Consider the following 22,431-nt stretch of genomic DNA (forward strand, 5'->3'; position numbering starts at 1 on the left):
CGTAGCATCGTCAGGCCACCGCTCATGGCAAAGGCAGTGAAATTGACAAGAAGAGCGGGGTAGTAGTTGCGCTAAGAAGGATAGCACGCTTTTCTGTACCTCTCTTTGTTTTAACTTTCTGAGCGTGTTTTTAATCCAAACATATCATATCTATATGTTTTTGGAATCAGGAACCGACAAGGAATAAGATGAAAGTGTTTTTAAATTGATTTGGACAATTTAATTTTGATAATAATTTGTATATATTTAATTTTCAGAGCTTGTTTTTAATCCGAATATAACATATTTATATGTTTTTGGAATCAGCAAATAATGGAGAATAAGATAAACGTAAATTTGGATCGTTTTATAAATTTTTATTTTTTTTTACAATTTTCAGATATTTAATGACCAAAGTCATCAATTAATTTTTAAGCCACCAAGCTGAAATGCAATACCGAACCCCGGGCTTCGTCGAAGATTACTTGACCAAAATTTCAACCAATTTGGTTGAAAAATGAGGGCGTGACAGTGCCGCCTCAACTTTCACGAAAAGCCGGATATGACGTCATCAAAGACATTTATCAAAAAAATGAAAAAAACGTTCGGGGATTTCATACCCAGGAACTCTCATGTCAAATTTCATAAAGATCGGTCCAGTAGTTTAGTCTGAATCGCTCTACACACACACACACACACACACGCACGCACGCACATACACCACGACCCTCGTTTCGATTCCCCCTCGATGTTAAAATATTTAGTCAAAACTTGACTAAATATAAAACAAGTCGCGTAAGGCGAAAATACAATATTTAGTCAAGTAGCTGTCGAACTCACAGAATGAAACTGAACGCAACGCAACGCAGCAAGACCGTATACTCGTAGCATCGTCACTCCACCGCCCGTGGCAAAGGCAGTGCACGTGGAATTGACAAGAAGAGCGGGGTATTCGTTGCGCTGAGAAGGATAGCACGCTTTTCTGTACGTCTCTTTGTTTTAACTTTTTGAGCGTGTTTTTAATCCAAACATATCATATCTATATATTTTTGGAATCAGGAACCGACAAGGAATAAGATGAAAGTGTTTTTAAATTGATTTCGAAAAAAAAAATTTGATAATAATTTGTATATATTTAATTTTCAGAGCTTGTTTTTAATCCGAATATAACATATTTATATGTTTTTGGAATCAGCAAATGATGGAGAATAAGATAAACGTAAATTTGGATCGTTTTATAAATGTTTATTTTTTTTTACAATTTTCAGATTTTTAATGACCAAAGTCATTATTTAATTTTTAAGCCACCAAGCTGAAATGCAATACCGAACCCCGGGCTTCGTTGAAGAGTACTTGACCAAAATTTCAACCAATTTGGTTGAAAAATGAGGGCGTGACAGTGCCGCCTCAACTTTCACGAAAAGCCGGATATGACGTCATCAAAGACATTTATCAAAAAAATGAAAAAAACGTTCGGGGATTTCATACCCAGGAACTCTCATGTCAAATTTCATAAAGATCGGTCCAGTAGTTTAGTCTGAATCGCTCTACACACACACACACACACACACACACGCACGCACGCACACACATACGCACATACACCACGACCCTCGTTTCGATTCCCCCTCGATGTTGAAATATTTAGTCAAAACTTGACTAAATATAAAGAGTACTTGCCTGTGTCAAGTATGTGTCTTTATCCACGCTTGTTGTAAGAGGCAACTTTTCCCAGCTCCTTGTGTTCATGACTGCTTTCTCTTAAAATTAATTACTTTATGACAGTCAGAATACAATGGAACAAGGCTACATAAACCCTGACAGCCTACGACAACGGCCCGACTAAGGCTCAACACCGCGCCAATAAATTCAGCATTGGGCCAATGTTGGGCCATGATTGCTCCGTTTTCGTAGGCTATCAGGGTCAAAGATACATATTGGTAAACTAGTAAAATACATGTTCAGCATCATCAGCAATACCACAAAAGGATTAAAACAAGAAATTCCTCCGATAGGAACTACACCCCCGTCAAAGGGAAATAACCTTCTCAGTTGGTGGCAGTGAGAATGGTTATTTCCCTTTGACCAACGGGGGTGTCCGTCTATACCAGGCCTTGTATAATTTTAATCCACCAATAACTCCCTAACCGTGTGTTTGACTGGTCCCAATTTTTGTAAGGACCGTCTCAGGAATGTATAGAACCTGTTCACCAAGTTTGGTGACGATCGGTCCGTTCATTCTTGAGATCTACTTGCGAACACAAACACATCGAGTGAAACCTATACACACCCCTATACCGGGGGTGTAAAAATCCTATTAGCTGTATGTCAGCGGCACAATGCAACCAGAACCAGCGTTTATGTGGAGTGATCGGGTGCTGGTCACTACCGCGAGCGTCACTACCGCGAGTACCACTACCGCGTCTCACACTAAAGTTGTGTTTCCGTACCCGCGATAGCGTTTTTCCAGCGGTGCGACGAAAATCAAGCACATAGAAAATGACCAGGAGTGTTTCCACACGCGCGACGCGTTAGCGGCGCGACAAGCGGCAAGCGACGCGATTTTTTTGAAAGGGTCCTGGAGCGATTTTTTCGCGTTGTCGCGCGGCAACGCGGGAGTTTACAGATTTTACCGCATGTTTAAAACGCAAGTACGGAAACACGTCACGCGTTTGCGCGCGTTTTCTTTTGTCGCTGCCGCTGTCGCGGGTACGGAAACAGAACTTACCGCGAGTACGACACTACCGCGAGTACGACACTACCGCGAGTATAACACTACCGCGTGTCACACTACCGCGAGTATAACATTACCGCGTGTCATTTTATGACTTCCATGGCTGAAGGCAAAGGTTGAAATGTTTCCTTGAAATATAAAACAACAAGTCGCGTAAGGCGAAAATACAATATTTAGTCAAGTAGCTGTCGAACTCACAGAATGAAACTGAACGCAGCAAGACCGTATACTCGTAGCATCGTCACTCCACCGCCCGTGGCAAAGGCAGTGCCCGTGGAATTGACAAGAAGAGCGGGGTATTCGTTGCGCTAAGAAGGATAGCACGCTTTTCTGTACCTCTCTTCGTTTTAACTTTCTGAGCGTGTTTTTAATCCAAACATATCATATCTATATATTTTTGGAATCAGGAACCGACAAGGAATACGATGAAAGTGTTTTTAAATTGATTTCGAAAAAAAAAATTTGATAATAATTTTTATATATTTAATTTTCAGAGCTTGTTTTTAATCCAAATATAACATATTGATATGTTTTTGGAATCAGCAAATGATGGAGAATAAGATAAACGTAAATTTGGATCGTTTTATAAATTTTTATTTTTTTTTACAATTTTCAGATTTTTAATGACCAAAGTCATTAATTAATTTTTAAGCCACCAAGCTGAAATGCAATACCGAACCCCGGGCTTCGTCGAAGAGTACTTGACCAAAATTTCAACCAATTTGGTTGAAAAATGAGGGCGTGACAGTGCCGCCTCAACTTTCACGAAAAGCCGGATATGACGTCATCAAAGACATTTATCAAAAAAATGAAAAAAACGTTCGGGGATTTCATACCCAGGAACTCTCATGTCAAATTTCATAAAGATCGGTCCAGTAGTTTAGTCTGAATCGCTCTACACACACACACACACACACACAGACACACACACAGACACACACACACACGCACACACGCACATACACCACGACCCTCGTTTCGATTCCCCCTCGATGTTAAAATATTTAGTCAAAACTTGACTAAATATAAAAAGGCCTGGTCTGTTCTCTGAACACTAATTCAATGTTTGTCATGCTAACCAAGAACTCAAAACGATCAGAACACACTATCAGAATACATATACAATGGGTTGCTTCCAATCAAAGCCGTTAGAACACAAACTCACAAGAAGTAAGTTTGCATGCGTTCTCTCTACGGTTATGGTACTCGCGGTTGTGGTACGCGCGGTAGTGTGACACGCAGCAGTGTTATACTCGCGGTAGTGTCGTACTCGCGGTAGTGTGACACGCGGTAGTGTTACACGCGGTAGTGTCGTACTCGCCGTAGTGTGACACGCAGTAGTGACGCTCGCGGTAGTGTCGCATAACCGGAGTCAGTGATCTGGAAAGGTGTCAATCTCTCTCTCTCTCTCTCTCTCACTCTCTCTCTCTCTCTCTCTCTCTCTCACACACACACACACACACACACACACACACACACACACACACACACACACACACACACACACTCACATACTGATGTCATCTGACTTACTTGGTATCACAAAAGGTGCTGCCTTGCCGGTTTTTGTTGAAAAATAACTCCGAGACAATTAGATTCAATGAATACAATGATACAAGTAACCGGCAAGTCATAAATCCAAGAAGGTGTGGGGACCGACACAAAATAGGCTGGTTGTGGGGTCCGTCACAGAGAAATTAGGTCGAAAGTGGGGTCCGACACAGAAAGTGGGGACCGACACAATGAATTATGGGAACCGTCACGCCTACGTCACAAAAGTGTGTGGGGACCGAACACAGCCAATTTCACTGACTACTTTTGTTGTTTTTATTATTACGGCTGTTTGGATGGCCCTACAATCTTGAAACTTGGGCTGTCTGCTACAGACATGTTGAACTTTTTGCTGGACCAACGACAGTTCCAAGCAGGCATTTTTTGGTAGGATATTTCTTGCCGATGCTACGAATTATGCAGTTTTGCAGTAAAGTGGAAGGCATTCTACCTAATAACGGCTAAAATATCAAAAACCTTCAATCCAACAGCACCTAGGCATGTAGTGTAAACACTCACAGATCTAACAAGACCATTCTCAGAGAGCAACATTGCGTAATACTACCATAAATGGATGTTTTGTCCGCGAATTTTGGCGTGTGGGAACCGAGTGGGAACCGAACACAAAGGGTCAGGGCACCGAACACAAAGCGTAGGGGAACCGTCACAGTGTCACCGGTGTGTATCTTCTCCAGTGTTTTCAGCCGCGATTATCTCCCTTCCTCCGTGTGGTGTCAATCCATATTTCCGTTACTACGTTACTATTTTTAGAAGGTCACTGCACGTTACTATTTTTAGAAGGTCTCCAGTGTTTTGTGCGTTTATCTTCTTTCCTTCCGGCGAAGCCGGCGTACACCCGGCAAAGCCGGGTCCCAGGCGCAGCCTGGTATTCGCCTCTACTTCTTCCCGGCGAAGCGGGTAATCATCTAGTTACACATAAACGCACAATACCGGTTCTATGGATTTAGTTTTTAAACATTTATATATTTATAATGGAAAACTGGATGACAGTTTTGCGTTCGTGTTGTTTGTCTCAATAACAGGTATACTGAGACATACCTTTTACAATGAAATCGTACACATCAAAACTCACACACTCCGTTCTGCAATCATTATAGCGGTAGCGATCAAATCATTAACACAAATGTAACGGCCAAGGTCAGTTTCCACACTGACACTGACACGGCAAACGACACAACAAAACGAATACCGTCTACATTGTATAACTACTGTGCGCACGTGTCCTTGTTCAACTCTTTTGTTTCAGTTTCGTTGATTGGTTGGTTGATTAGTGCATGAATAGTTTTATGCTAATGTATACACTTTTTTGGGGCATACTGTGCCGCTCCCTCAGCCTTTTACAACACCGTAGATGTCAATTCAGTCTATATACGCGTGTGAGCCTGTGTGTCACGGTCAGTGTGTGTGTGTGCGTGTGTGTGTGCCGCGGTGTGTCACGGTGTGTGTGCGAACGCCGTGCATGTGTCTGTCTGTGCATGTCTGTGTGTGTGTCACGGTGTGTCAGTCAGTGTGTGTGTGTGTGTGTGTGTGTGTGTGTGTGTGTGTGTGTGTGTGTGTATGTCAGTGTAGTGACACTTTGTCTGCCTGTCTGTCTGTCTCTGTCTGTCTCTGTCTCTGTCTCTCTGTCGGTATGTCTGCTACTATGACGAACCTTCGAGTCAGAAGCCGCTGTATAGCCCGTGGACACCATTTTTGCACCATGTGCAGGGGCGGACCTAGTTGTGGATAAGGGGGGGGTTCTAAATTGGAGCAGGGGTCCAGGGGCCGCTCAGGCCCTGGTGGGGTCCAGGGGCAAAGCCCTGTTGGGAGGTCTGGGGGGCGAAGCCCCCCTGATGCTCAAGGAATTTTATTTTTTTAGGTCAATCGGAGGCCTCTCCTGGAAGATAACAAGGTATCTATTCAGTAAATATGCGTGTACAAATATGTGCACCTTCTCGTCAAGTTTCAAGCATGTTGCATTTGGAAGGAAGGAAAGCAAAAGCGCTTTATTTTTTTACTAAAAAAAAAAAAACGGATGGGGGGGGGGGGGGGGGGTTCCGGGCACCCAGGAACCCCCCCCTAGGTCCGCCCCTGATGTGCTTTGTGAAAGAAATCACGAATAACACTGTAACAGGCAAAGTTTGACAGTGATATCCTCCACGCTTTTAGAGCGCTAACCAGAGATATAGCGTGACATAGCAAAGTGTGTTGCACGCACTGTGAGTTCAGCTCACTGACCGGAAATAGCACGGTTGATGTTGTAAATCGCAACTAGGGTATTGTTACACTTTACCACTGTCCTTGGACATTGAGGGGTTGTCCAAGTAATCCGGCGGCCGGGAGGAAGGAAGCCCGGATAGATGCGACAGGAAAGCACTTAACAGGTAAATGGAATAAGCATTCGAATATCGCTAGAGTGTTTATCGCATAAGTTGAATCGACTAACACTGTAAACTGTAAACATAGCAGACAGATATCTAAGACAAGATGTCCGAGGCTATTTATGTTGTGCAGTGCGTCGTATAACCGGTCTGAGAGGGAGATAGCGGCCAGATGACAAGTGTGAAGGACCGAGAAGCCGCCGAAGTATCATAACTCTAGACCAGCATAGCTGAAATTCGACGGGATTTCGCGAAGTTATTGCAAGGTTATGGTTGTCCGTATAGTTGGACCATAGAGGTCACAGGACGAAAAGAACTGAGTAGACCGAGGTCGCCAGTGGAAGGAATTAGTATTCAGATACATTTCCTAGTGAACGGCCATAGACGCTGTGTAATTCTGTGTATGAACAGAGTTAAAATATGTCTATAAGATCTTAAGTACATAAGATATGATGAGTGTTTAGTAGGCAGAGCAGACGGTGATTTGAGTCTGCCGGAATATGAACTGTAATGGTTTTTTTCTGACGACACACGAGCCGTGATTGGATACCAGTAAAGTAGATATCGTGTGCCTGTGAGTTCACGGACTGGTTGTGTATTTTTCTAGATAAGTGAAGGACGTTGGGTTTTGTTAGTGAAATTGTGCACGAGATTGTAATCTCGAGTTGTTTTTGCATCCAAACCTGTGAGTACCCAATTTTTGAATACCTAACATTTATGTTCATGATTGTGTGTATTTGTGTGTATGTTTATTGTAACTGTATAATTATGACAGTGGAGGGAACCTACATTTGGAGTTGTGTTTGTTCCTGTATGATGATAGCGTACTAGCGCATTTGCATTCATTCACATGCTTGATGTTTACATCGTGCAAGTGTCACTCATGTCCTACATATTATACAAATTATCTACTGACACAGTTGTTAACGCTAAAGGTATAATGACAATGACAATGACAATTCCTTATTTAACGAGGGTAGTAGATTAAGCAGTGGTCTGCTTTTTTACATCCAGCCCTTGCCCTAAAGAGGGACTAACTACAAAAATGAAATAAAAATACAAGATAAAAAATAGAAAATAGAAAAACTAAAATTCTACATTTTAACAGAAAACTAAAGTGAAAACACATACATATATAATGTACACAAAATGCATTGCATTGAGGTAAATTGCGAGTTAATTGATGTGAGTTAAAAGGTATAGTGCAGCTTGCACTTTCTCAACATCATGCTCTAATCCATACATTACATTTTAAAGAAAATCAATCAAACAAGCAAGACATTGCTAAGATCATCACACATCTAAATAGTGGTTGGTTTTTAAGTCCCTTCATCCGAAAAGGGTTTGTTTATTACATATATATATATATATATGTACATATATATACAGGTATACGGATAGCAAGCACTAAGTTAGAAGTCATTCTCACGCATCATTGCATATTAAGCACAATATTACCTTTTCGTCAAAAATCCGCCCATTTTTCACAGTCACTGGCACGATCGGTCTGTTCCCTGGAATGGTCTGTCTGTAGGTCTGCTACATGGTTTGCAACACTAAAGTTTACACTCCACTTTTCCTTTGTTTCTGAAACAATAAGTATAATCATAGGTATTGATTTTCATTCAGCAACTGACAGGAGGGTCTCTGCTTAATGTGTCTGTCAAATGCAATCAACTTCCGACCTACTTATATATATGTTTTGTTATTGTGTACATGTACGCAGTCACTTAAAGTGTTGTGACGAATTAAAGTAGTTGTGCAATTCGACATTAACTTAAAGTGGAAGAAACCCAAATATGGCTGCACAAACCGTCAAATGCATAAATAGAGAACGGCTACGAGTCTTAATTAAATAACCTCTCGCACATTAAAGTGTTCTTTACTTGAGTTAGGAGATAAAAGTTTTGTTTTTTTAAACAATTAGAGGCATCAAATAATAAATAATGGGTAGTAGATAGGTTTTTTTCGGGAAGACTCGCAACATTTAGTCAAGCTGTCGTACTCAAGGGTGTTTGTACTGTGTGTAAAAGCCTGACAGTATCTGTGATGGTTTACAGGAGGCTTACAACAGCTACAGGATGGACGTTTTCAGATGGAATAAGAGATGCGTCAACTCAGCCGGATAGCGATTAGTTTTCCAAGTGCGAAGAGGTGATATTTGAACAGATTAGTTTTTCTTTTTCTTTTTCATTTTTCCCCATCGTATAAACCAACTCATGTCCAACATAGGCATTTAGACCTGACAGTAAGCCCGTATTTTCGCCTTACGCGACTTGTTTTCACAATGTAGTTGTCAGTTTGTGATTTCCAATGCGACTCGCTGTAAGCATATCTACAATAGCACGTCATTATGTACCTCTGAATCTAAACGCACCAAACGACTGAACGAACACGAACTCTAGCGATGGCTTTTGACTGTTCAGAGGAAACTGGCCATAGGCATTACCGTCGTCTGCTAAGAGAACCACGACCTTGCGTGACCAGCTGCTTCCGGGCTTTTCTTTTTTCAAACTTTCCAAACTTCGAATTGTACTGATCTTGTCTTGATAAAAAAAAAGAATTCTTTTATGATTTAAGAATGTTTGTGTAACAAGCTGTCAATTTATTATTTAGATTTTAAAAGTTAGGTCTAGCGCCAAAATTTTTTCCGATTTTGTTATCAGACAATCCGCAAAATTAATTCTTTGAAAATTGATCGCTCTTTACGTAGGGCACCTAGGATGTTCAAAAGCGGTAAATGAAAGGGTGTTTGTACTGTGTGTAAAAGCCTGATAGTATCTGTGATGGTTTGCGGGAGGCGTACTGTGCCTTTTAAGAGCTGTTGCAACAGCAGCTCACAGAGGAAGAGCATCGGCATGTGACGCCCCCAGCCCCTGAGGAGCTACCAGACGTTGGGCAGATTACATTTTGGGATTCTGTCCTTAATCCTGTCTCTTTACCCCAAGTCCCTGCTAAATGATCCCCCTCGTCCACTCCTGGAAACTCTTCTGTCTAGACATGTGGCTTAACCATGCCTTGGGGGTAGCCGTGTGGAGATTTCACGGCAAATATATTGCTCCTCTGTTGTAGTCCCTATCCCAATTATCTCCCTTGACCAAGGATACGTGGATGTTTTTGTACTGTGGTGTCGCCCTTGTCGCATTTAGGAGGCTGCGTCGTGGTTGTTTGATTTTGTACAAGCGGTAATTGGTTTAATCCGCAATGTTGCGTACGCGTTCAGCTCCGACAGCGGGGGTTTTTAACATTGTGACCAGTGACTTAGTGGTGTAGACCGTTTTCTTTCTTTATTTGGTGTTTAACTTCGTTTTCAACCGTCAGTCAAGGTTATATCGCGACGGGGAAAGGGGGGGGGGGATGGGATAGAGCCACTTGTTAACTGTTTCTTGTTCAGAAAAGCACTAATAAAAAAATTGCTCCAGGGGCTTGCAACGTAGTACAATATATGACCTCAAGTTACTGGGAGAATGCAAGTTTCCAGTACAAAGGACTTCAGTGTGTGTTTAGCAGTGAAACTGACCGGTGTTCTGCGATGGATAATCTTATTGTTATAGTGTGAACTAGTTCTGCAGCTTTAACCTGTGAACAGAACTTTCGAGGACAGATTTGGTAACTTAATTAACTGTGTTGTGGTGAAAAGAATGCAGTGCGTTCAGTTTCATTCTGCGTGAATGGGAATGGGACGATAAAATAAATCAACCAACTACGACGCAGCCTCCTAAATACAAGGGCGACACCACAGTAACAAAGACATACACGCATCCTTGGTCAAGGGAGATAATTGGGGTAGGGACTGAAACAGAGGAACAATACATTTTGCCGTGAAATCTCCACACGGCTACATGTAAGAAACGGTGTGTCTGTCTGCATATTTCTCTGAAGACTGGCAATTACAATATAACTAACTGTACGAAATAAGATTATTATGTGCATCAGTGCAGCCACTAACACCATGACAGCCCCTTTAATGAAAATCACAACAACAACACTAACCGTCTAACCCACCGCGGCATTGCCAATACTTGTCTGATTAGCGCTTAATTGAAAATAGGTCTTTCTAATGGCTGACTGCGACTCAATGATGAACGAGTGACCGACTTTCGCCTGGAAATAGTTTTCTAGTATTAGTAACAGCATGGCAAAATGCCATTCTGATCATCATCGCTCAACGGCTATCGCGAGTTATCTCTCTGACCGCGGGACGTTAAAGTCCTACGCGAATCTATCAAAGCAAGAATACAGAGTTATCTCCCATATGTTGTTCGCGAGCAGTGTTCGCATTCCACACATCCGTTCTAGGTCCCGTTCCCTTACCGACCAAGGACGGCTGCCACTATGGTCAGACGCTGCTGAAAGATGCCAAAATACGGCCGTTTGCGCAGCGTTCCATTGTTGTGGCAGCATTCCTTGGTTGGTACGGGAACGGGACAAAGAACGGTTGTGTGGAATGGGGGTATAACTTTTGACACCGACAAACTGAAGAATGAACAGATCTATGAGGTAACCGTCTCAAACAGAAGAATCACAAGAGACATGTATGTCTGTGTTTTCACTTTGAACATATCCATTATACATTTTGCATTGCCTTGCCAAGGCCAACTATTTCAGTCTCTGTAAGATCTCTGACACCTAGTGTGGTGAGTGAGGAGAGCGGGGCTTGGTTGTTTAAGAGTCACATTCTTGCCGGTTAGGTTTTTGTATACCTTGGACATGCATTCCAGGAGGTAACCAGGGTTTTGTTTGAACTGGGCATCGACAATTACAGTCATTATTTGCCCCAGCAAACAATGCAGCCCCTGGTCTTCTCTTTCAGGACTTGCCTGTCTAGTGCGGATTTTTTCCATAGCAAGAGTGGCCAGTTTCAGCTCTGCTTGGTTTCTTTTCATTTTGTCCTGTTCAATGGCCAGGGAGATTTGCTGGCCAATGCTGGCTTCAATTTTTGTCAGCACCTTCTGTGCAATTTCATCTTCTTGCTTTTGAGCTAGTTTGTGTTTTGTGGCTGTAAGGCGCGCCTTTTGTTTTAGGAGTTCTGCTTTGTCTTTAGTGATTTTTTTTGTGGAGAGCCTGCGACTGTTCGTCAGGTAGAGCCTTTGTTTTTTTGGTGGTAACAGTGGATTTATATGAAAGGCGACGTCTAGGAGCTGGTCTTGAATGAGAATCCTGTTTGTTCACTGCTTCCCCTAATGATTTGGGGTTTGCAATGGATGCAAATGTGGGTTTGAGGGACTCTTTTCTTCTGTAAAAGTCATCATGTATCATAGGAAGGTCAGTTTGGCCATCAGTTTAGTTTCATTTTCTGTGAGAAGTTCGTTTTTGGCTCTTATCAAAGCTTGTGAGAAAGGAATGTAAGAGCAGGCCCTGATTTTGTTTGCCCGTTGTCTGAGTTTGTACTCGGGGCACCCTAGGTAAGCCGCCGAGTGATCCCCGAGACAGTTAATGCAGTGTTTGGGGTTGGTACAAGAGCTGACAGGGTGGCCGTCCTTAGACCCACATCTGGGACAGACGTGGGCTTTGGATCGGCACTGGTCTTTCGAATGCCCGAACCGGTTGCACTTGACACAGCGCCTCACAGGAGCCACAAAAGGAGTGACGGTTGTCTGAGCAGAAGTCTTGACCGACAGTTCCGGTTCGGCTGTCTTTTGTTTATGCGAGCGGTTTTTGCGTTTGCGGGCTGTGTGAAACACCTCATTGTCCGTTGTCTCTGAGGTAGAGTCAGACTGACAATGAGGCTGATCTGAGCAGACGCTCTCAGTACGTGGACGCTTGCAGGGTGAGCGTGAGTGGCTAATTGGGGATTCAAAATACCCTTGCGGGTATCCTTTGTCCAAATTTGGAAGGGAGGTAAGGACAGTCTCCCGCGGTTCAGGGTGTTGCTTTCAAGGAGAAGCGCTGCACCAGTGGTTTTTGTTTTCTTTCTCTTATCAAATGCGTCTGATGTGGGGTTCGCATTGTTACGCATGCTCGCGCCGCGCCCCGTGGGGTCTGCGCTCCGTGCTGGAGGCGCCGGAAACGGATTGCTACTCTGTGGGAGATTGCCAAACCCAACCTTTTGTTCCCTCGCCAGAAACGTCTGGTTCGGGAGCATCAGGTTGAGTAACCACCATCCGGCCTCCGGGAGGAGAAGATGATGCGAGAGGACCCGCGTCAACCATGCGCCTAGCAGAGCGGAACTAAAGAGAACAATTAACAGACAAGAGTTGGGTTCGTTACACCCCCTTCTTCTGACCTAAACACAAAGCGGAGATAGGCGTGAGGAAAAACATATACACATACATGTTAGACGAGAAAATGAGAAAACAAAATAACAAAACAATGACAAAATAAACGAAATAAAGGGATGTCTGATAAAGAATACGGGACTAAATGAGTAAATCAAGCAATAACTGCAACAAACAACAACAACAGGATTGAGGCCTGACCCCACGGGCACGGCTTCGGGGACGAAAAACAAACACTCAAACACACACAAAACGGAAGACTATGAGGTCAGAGAGAGGATAGAAAGGTTCTAGCTTGGCTTACTGACTTTAACTTCAATGCGTTGTTCCACTCCGTGAGATCCCGAATACAACACCACGTAAACAGGCACAAACAGGCACAAACAGGCACAAGGTCAAGGGAATCAGACGGAATCCAGGCGCACTGAAGAACAGCACAGGTAAACAGTGTTTAGGTTTTGAGGGAAACACCACGAACACAAGGAACAGGAGATCCACGTGAAAACGAAAAACAGGCAAAAAAGCGTCTGCGTTCCGCGGCGAACAGGAGATCTAGGAAACACAGAGCAATATCTCCAGGATCACACAAACACCACAGAAACACAACTACACTACAGCACAGTGATGCAGAGGACCAACATCCACATGAAACACAGATACTGTAGCAAAACGGGTGATGACTCTTTGCGCTTCAGCCAACACAGGGCAGCTGGAAGACGGTCAGAGGGTAAGTCACGGTTGGTTACGTTCTGGAGCGGGTAAGAGCAGGTGTGCACAGCTCGGTGGAGAGAGAGAGAGAGAGAGAGAGAGAGACAGAGACAGAGACAGAGACAGAGACAGAGATGATCTCGTGAGAACGGTAACATAACGAGACATGTCAGATCTCCGAACGCATTGCAATAGATGACCGCTCCTGCGGCCATCAAAAAGATATACGATAAAATTTCTTAAAATGTGCAGGCTCGTACTCTTCACCCTATTTTTACTTAGACACCGTGTGTTACATGGGTATGGGCCTTTAAAAACAAATGTATTTCCAGTATTTACTTTGTTCAAAAAGGATAAGATTTCAGAGCCACTGCACGGTTAAAACCCGTTACCTAGATGAAATAAATCATCTGCCTGGATGGCACTTTATAATTTGTACATATGTACGCATAGTTTACTCGCAATGTCATATGAACACAGAACACAGAACATAGACAATATATATACATGACATTTTCATTCCCCAGTATGTCAAAAAGATTTCAATAAAATACCTCAGATTTTGTCTCTCTCGTGGCTCGTCTAAGTTCTCTTTTACACTCTGACATGTCCACACAATCCAACTTCAGCTAGAGAAGCAGACAGACATCCAATCATAATCCCAGTAACTATTAGTAACACAACATTCTAATATAATACGACGTTTCATTGGTCAGTAAAGTCAAGAAGGAGAGGGGGGCGGGACCACTATGCGCCCAGCTATGTATGACACGCTCCTTTGCCTCCTCACTATCAGTATCAAGGGAAATCTATGACGGCTTACTAGCGCCAAAACTAAAAATTAGTAATTAACCCGTGAAAGTTACTAATTTTCACGAGAAAATTACAATTATGACTAATTTTCACGTGTTAACAACTAATTTTCAAATATTAATGTCTAATTTTCAGTTTTGGCTCGCTTCCTGACGGCTTACTAGCGTCAAAACTAAAAATTAGTAATTTTCACTCGTTAATTACTAATTTTCATGTGCGTCGTGACTGTGGGGGCTCAATGCGCATGCGCGACTGTTACACCGGCCAGAGCGAAACATCCGTCGGGGTGGGGGTTAGAAAAGAACCACCAAGCGCTCAGCTATGACACGCTCCTTTGTATCCTTGGCACAAAGGGTCAACAATCAAAAAAATAAGGCCTTAAGAAAATAAGGCCTTATTTCTTGAAATAAGCCCTTATTTCCAACAAATAAGGCCTTATTTCCAAATTAAGGCCTTATTTCCTTAAGGCCTTAAAAAAATATGGACTTAAAAAATAAGCCCTTATTTAAAAATAAGGCATTACGAGAAATAAGGCCCTATTTCTGTAAGGCCTTAATAAAAATAAGGGCATAAAAAATAAGGGCTTAAAAAAATAAGGGCATAAAAAATAAGGGCTTAAAAAAATAAGGGCATAAAAAATAAGGGCTTAACAAAATAAGGGCTTAAAAAAATAAGGCCTTATTTTTGGGACCAATCATGAAGCTGAATAGAGGCCAACACGCATACCTCTGTCGAAAATCGTCATCTTCTGGCCTGAATGCAACTCCGTGCCGTAAATCAACCAGGAAAAGAGCCGTTTCACAAAAGCGTGAAGCCATCCATGCTGTGCCCGCTCGATGTTATGACGGATGTTTTGAACGAGAGCCGAGTTTGTGCGCGCTTTCGAATGTCCGGATGCGCAGAAAAATAAGGGCTTATTTTTTTAAGGGCTTATTTTTTATGCCCTTATTGGCTCACGTAAGTGTAGCCTATGCGATGCTAATTTTTGTCTGTGCGTGCGTGCGTGTGTGTGTGTGTGATAGAAACTTTAACATTTCCGAGTCTATGGATAAAGCTCGCATAAGAAGATTACGTCTCGGTCAAAAGTGTTTGACGTGTGTGATAGAAACTTTAACATTTGAAGACGTCACATTATGACGTAAGAGGGTTAGACGTCACGCGAAGGAATTACTGAAAGTCTCGGTCATTGTTATTGTGAGCGGGCCGAGACTAGTTGGCAGATCTAGTGTCTCGCTTTCTTGCACAGTTTCACCTATGGCTATGCTTACTGTGTGTGTGTGTGTATGTGTGACGGAGTGATTGAGTTTGTGTTACTGTTTGTCGATTTCTTACGTGAGCCTTGAAGGCTTCGCCTCTTGTTTTTTTAGGGGCTTATTTATAGCGGGGATATAGCTCAGTTGGTAGCGCGCTGGATTTGTATTCAGTTGGCCGCTGTCAGCGTGAGTTTTTTTTTTTTGATCACTTGGTACTTTGTGCATTTTTGAATTTGCGAATATTGTTTATAATGCCCCTGGGTAATGAACAATAAAAAACTTGACTTGACTTGACTTGATCCCAGGTTCGGCGGAAATTTATTTCACAGAGTCAACTTTGTGTGCAGACTCTCTTCGGTGTCCGAACCTCCCCCCGTGTACACTACATTGGGTGTGCACGTTAAAGATCCCACGATTGACAAAAGGGTCTTTCCTGGCAAAATTGCTTAGGCACAGTTAATAATTGTCTACCTATACCCGTGTGACTTGGAATAATAGGCCGTGAAAGGTAAATATGCGCCGAAATGGCTGCAATCTACTGGCCGTATAAAATTTCATCTCACACGGCATCACTGCAGAGCGCCTAGAACTGTACCCACGGAATATGCGCGATATAAGTTAAAGACTCATTGATTGATTGATTGATTGATTGATTTTTTTATGCCCTTATTTTTTCAAGGGCTTATTTTTTTAAGGGCTTATTTGTTCAAGGTCATAATAGAAATAAGGCCTTATTTCAGTAAAGCCTTAACAGAATTAAGGCCTTATTTCATTATGCCCTTATTTCCTTATGGCTGTAAATATTTAAGGCTTTATTTCTAAAATAAGGCCTTAATTATGGAAAATAAGGCCTTATTTTAGAAATAAGGGCTTAATTCCAAAAATAAGGGCTTATTTCCAGAAATAAAGCCTTATTTTTTTAAGGGCTTATTTTGGGGATTTTTGACCCTTTGTGCCAAGGATACCTTTCCTCCCTCGCTATCAGTATCAAGGGAAATCACACATACTTTACATTTCACCAAACCTCAGGGGTGCAGAGGCAATCGCTTAGCTGTCAGATTGCATCATACTACCCTGCGGACAGGGTTGCCCGGCCGCAGCTACAGATGGCCTGTCCACTTCAAGTGCCAAGGGTTCAAGAAAATTGCTTCAACCAAAGGCTGACTGTATAGTGTTTGCAGCTGGACTCGGCTGATGCACACCAGTTTGTTTGTGTGTTTGCTTAACGCCCAGCCGACCCCTAAAAGGGCCATATTAGGGCGGTTTGCACAACAGTACTTTTAGTTTAAAGAATAATGAATAGACACAAACTGATCGGCAACAAAGACTAACTGGACAGTGTCAACAGCTTTACTCTATAATTGGTGACAGTTCACCCTGTCACATTTTATTTCTGTTTTTGTTGTTGATGTTGTTTTCACACATCAAATATATGTAAACCATATTAGATTAAAGTGGAAGAAGATATCAAATATATTATCAGAATCGTACATGTTCTGTTCTTTGCGAATGTACGAAATGTCTTACATTCAATCATATTTACCAAACCACACGCCCATCCACAACCCAACTCCGTCTCGCCCAAAGGCAAGTGATATTTCGTCATTCTTTTGACTCGTGATGACTACTGACAAGGAAAACAGATATTCCAGAAAAATAACTTCAGATGCGGATACTGACTTATAAAGACCCAAACATGTTTGTTGTTTGTATTTATCAATATCGAAAAAGTCATCACCTCAACGTTAACCCGTGATGCGAAGCCGGAGGGTGTGGTAACTTGATGAACGACGTAATAATTTGAACATGTTGTTGTGTTTTTCAGAAGTCTTCTAAGTCGTTTCTACGGGATGGGCTCAGAGGGTCAAATTAATAATGTTTCTTGTATTGATGAGCAACAGCATGGTAAAAATGCCTAAGTGCCACAACTCTGTTTACACGCGGCTGGAGCCACGGTTTCAAGTTGTTGACTGACAAGCCATGGACCTGGTTTTGTCTGAATTGAACACAATTATTTACTGTAATAACAATATACGATTATGTTGTTAAAGATACACTCCTTTTCGTTTAAGCAATCGTGTACGCTGTCAAAGATCTGCTCAGGCCGCTTTTACGATTTTTGTTCTTTGATTTAGACACATAGCTACCATCATCAGGCCAGGTATTTTCTGTTTACAACCGGTGTGATTGATTTGCTGAATTAGTTACAGTCTTAAACTGACAACAGTGCCAATAACGCTGATGGGGTCTATGTCGACCAAAAGAGTGGGATTCCCTGTAGGTGGAGTTCCTGGAGGGGGATTCCCTGTATCCCACAGGGTGGAGTTTTTCAATAAAACTTGAAAACCATACTCGAATTTCTAAGAAATATCAAAAAAGATTGAAAAACATCAAATTCTACCGATGTCGCCAAGCGTACGTGACTTTCAGCGATATCAGCGACACGCTACAGGAACTAAATCCTGTGGTATTCCCTGTATACAGGGAATCCCCCTCCAGGAACTCCACCTACAGGGAATCCCACTCTTTTGGTCGACATAGACCCCATCAGCAATAACCTGCAAACTCCGTGCGCGCGCACACACACACAGTGGCGGCACACACACACACACACACACACCGCGCGTGGCACACAGTACACACACACTGTGACACACCGTGGCACACACACACACACACACCGTTCCCGTACCGAAGGACGGCTGCCACTATGGTCAGACGCTGTGGAAAGATGCCAAAGACGGCCGTTTGCGCAACGTTCTATTGTTGTGGCAGCTGTCCTTGGTTGGTACGGGAACGGGACCTAGAACTTGAACGGTTGTGTTGACACCGAAAAACTGAAGAATGAACAGATCTATGAGGTAACCGTCTCAATGGTCCAGGCTCAGGAAACAAAGAGTATATACAGGCATGAGACCAAGGGTAGGGCGGATGGTGGCGAGAGAGGTGAAGGGACGGGGAATGTTTACAGTGCCGTGTGCCTGGCTGTGAGCAGTGCCCGCCAGTGTTTAGCTCAGGCACCGTCGGGGCAGACGCGTCTTAGTTCTATGCAGGAAAATGCAGCGCGCTATTCTGGCCATCAGGCCAACTGTCGCCCTCATCTCTAAGGCAGGCTGATACCAAGAGGTGTAAGTTACGCCCGCCTTCAGGCTCAGGCATTTTCAAACGCTCGACTCAAGACTATATATAGCCTGGGGCGATTGTAGCTCCTCGCCTTCTTCGTGTCCGATAGACAAGGACAATAAATAGTAGAGCATAGTGCAATTTCATGTTGGCATCTTCTCCACTGAAAGCAAGAACCCAAAGACTGAAGACCAAAGTGCTTACCCCACTTCTGACCCGAATCACCCCCCCTCCTGCTGGGTACACGTGCACTCAAGTTAACACAAGACTGACACCTCTGCTTTGACCTGTGTGCCAGGAGTCAGATGAGAGAGAGAGAGAGAAAGTGAGAGAGAGACACAGAGACAGAGACAAAGACAGACATAGAAAGACACTGGAGGCGGAGAGACTCAGAGGAAGACACAGACAAAGACAAACAGAGAGAGAGAGAGAGAGAGAGAGAGAGAGAGAGAGAGAGAGAGAGAGAGAGAGAGAGACAGAAAGAGAGACAGATAGACAGAGAGTGACTCGAGACGGAGAAACAGTTACATGAACACCGGGTGAGAGAGAGACAAAGAGAGAGAAAGAGATTGAGAGAGAGACAGATACACACACAGACACTAAGGCAGAGAGAGGGAGAGACGGAGAGACTTGCATGGACAAACGACTCTGTAACAAACGACTCATGTCACCTCTCCGAACGCATTCCAATAGATAGCCGCTCCTGCGGCCATCAACAACAATGGCAGAATACTGTCATGGCTTTATTCGAAGTGGATTCACAGCGCGCGGCGCGTTGTGCAGCGTTGCGATTTACAACGCGCGGCGCTACGAGGAGCGCTGCGATTCACGACGCGCGATGTATTCTGCCAATACATTTCCTTCACAATCGCAAAGTTTACAACAGCTACATCCATCTGATCTATTTGAGAAATAAAACTGTCAATAAAACGAAAAACAGAGCTCCATTCTCTCTCTCTCACTCTTTCAACTGAATTCACCATATATCGCTGCGCCGATGTAAAAACGTGCATACCTCTGCTGAACAATCCTCATTGCGGTCAATGCGCCTGCGCCAATCTTGGACTTACAAAATGCGACCCTTTGACCGATCGAACCATGGGTTAGGGTTCGGGTTAGGGTTAGGGTTAGGTTGTTCACGACCTGATTAATCTCCCCATGTTAGCGCATGCGCATTGACCGCAATGAGAAGGATTGTTCAGGCAGAGTTTTCCGAGTTCGTGACACCGGCCTTGAATACTTGGCAGTCATATCACTACATGTCATTGCAATGGCTTCTACTATATTCCCCCCGCGGGTTAGGGGGAAGAATTTACCCGATGCTCCCCAGCATGTCGTAGGAGGCGACTAACGGATTCTGTTTCTCCTTTTACCCTTGTTAGGTGTTTCTTGTAGAATATAGTCAATGTTTGTAAAGATTTTGGTCAAGCAGTATGTAAGAGATGTTAAGTCCTTTGTATTGGAAACTTGCATTCTCCCAGTAAGATCATATATTGTGCTACGTTGCGGGCCCCTGGAGCAATTTTTTGATTGGTGCTTTTGTGAACGGGAAACAATTAACAAGTGGCTCTATCCCATCTCCCCCCTTCCCTCCGTCGCGATATAACCTTGAATGGTTGAAAACGACGTTAAACACCAAATAAAGAAAGAAAGAAAGCTTCTACTATATGGAAAGGAGCTGAGTTTTTAAACTGGGATGACGTTTTTAAACAATTATCCGAGTACAGTGCCGCGGAACTGTTAATCGGTGTCACACCAGTTAACACTTCAGCAGCCATTTTGGAATTCGCGCATGCGCAGATCGTTTTTTCAGTGGGTTTTTTTCCGGTTGATTTGAACGCGTATATTTAGTCTGCAGAAAGTGCAATTTTGTAGTCTTGTAGCCCTGAAGTTGCTTTTGAGTGTCCAAAGAAAGAGTGTAAAATGTTGCTGATAATCATGCATGTACAAAAATAAAGCGCGTCAACAATCTGCGCTGGTGAGAGCAATAGCCGCGCTCTGGGAATCGCTGCGCTGCACAACGCGCCGCGCTCTGTGAATCGCCGCGCTGCACAGCGCGCCGCGCTCTGTGAATCGCTTGCCAACTTTATTTCTCTATAGGATCTTCTCTCCTCCACTTCGCCTACCGACCGAAGCCGGTCGGTGGCTACAGCCGCAATACAAAGGTGACTACGTCTCCTCAGTTAGTGGAGCATGCTACAAAACATGTCCACTCTCTCTCGCGGTCTGACTAAATACCGCCCGACGTCAAACCAAAGCATATACACGTTATATTTTTGACTTTATAGTAGTTGCAGTGTATTTTAAATTTAATGCGGTGTACCAAAAAAAGTGGAAAGTGCCAATGAGAGCATAAAAGATGTACGATAAAATTTCTTAAAAGTTGCAGGCTCGTACCCTTCACCCATTTTTTTTCTTAGACACCGTGTGTTACATGGGGCTGGCCCTTTAAAGATAAATGTTTCTTTCCAATATTTACTTTGTCAAAAAAGGATAAGATTTTTAGAGCCACTGAATAAATCATCTTTCTTTCTTTTTCTTTATTTGGTGTTTAACGTCGTTTTCAACCACGAAGGTTATATCGCGACGGGGAAAGAGCCACTTGTCAATTGTTTCTTGTTCACAAAAGCACTAATCAAAAATTTGCTCCAGGGGCTTGCAACGTAGTACAATGTATTACCTTACTGGGAGAATGCAAGTTTCCAGTACAAAGGACTTAACATTTCTTACATACTGCTTGACTAAAATCTTTACAAAAATTGACTATATTCTATACAAGAAACACTTAACAAGGGTAAAAGGAGAAACAGAATCCGTTAGTCGCCTCTTACGACATGCTGGGGAGCATCGGGTAAATTCTTCCCCCTGATATAAATCATCTGCCTGGGTGGCACTTTATAATTTGTACATATGTACGCATAGTTTACTCGCAATGTCATATGAACACAGAACACAGAACATAGACAATATATCATATACATGACATTTTCATTCACAAGTATGTTAAAAAGATTTCAATAAAATACCTCAGATTTTGTCTCTCTCGTGGCTCGTCTAAGTTCTCTTTTACACTGGCTCTGACATGTACACACACAATCCAACTTTAGCTAGAGAAGCAGACAGACATCCACTCATAATCCTTCCTAGTAACTATTAGTAACACAACATTCTAATATGATACGACGTTTCATTGGTCAGGAAAGTCAAGAAGGAGAGGGGGGCGGGACCACTATGCGCCCAGCTATGTATGACATGCTCCTTTGCCTCCTCACTATCAGTATCAAGGGAAATCTATGACGGCTTACTAGCGCCAAAACTAAAAATTAGTAATTAACCCGTGAAAGTTACTAATTTTCACGAGAAAATTACAATTATGACTAATTTTCACGTGTTAATAACTAATTTTCAAGTATTAATGTCTAATTTTCAGTTTTGGCTCGCTTCCTGACGGCTTACTAGCGTCAAAACTAAAAATTAGTAATTTTCACTCGTTAATTACAAATTTTCATGTGCCTCGTGACTGTGGGGCCTCAATGCGCATGCGCGACTGTTACACCGGCCAGAGCGAAACATCCTTCCAAATCGAAATTTTTCTGGTCCATAGTTCTTTAATCCGATGCAAATTAACATTAAGAGATGAGCGCATGTGTAGATAACCGTGACACACAACT

At 42.9% G+C, this 22,431-nt stretch overlaps 1 long non-coding RNA gene across 1 annotated transcript in view; it reads right to left on the reverse strand.

The window, feature by feature from the left end:
* The window catches only part of LOC138948982 (uncharacterized), a 44,410-nt gene extending 22,789 nt beyond the window's left edge, over positions 1 to 21,621 (reverse strand). The window contains exon 1 of the long non-coding RNA XR_011450137.1: positions 21,441 to 21,621. This is a non-coding gene — a long non-coding RNA (uncharacterized lncRNA). The remainder of the gene's footprint in view (positions 1 to 21,440) is intronic.
* Between the last annotated feature and the right edge of the window lie 810 nt (positions 21,622 to 22,431).

Source organism: Littorina saxatilis, linkage group LG15 (assembly GCF_037325665.1).
Source record: "Littorina saxatilis isolate snail1 linkage group LG15, US_GU_Lsax_2.0, whole genome shotgun sequence".
Lineage (NCBI taxonomy): Eukaryota > Metazoa > Mollusca > Gastropoda > Littorinimorpha > Littorinidae > Littorina > Littorina saxatilis.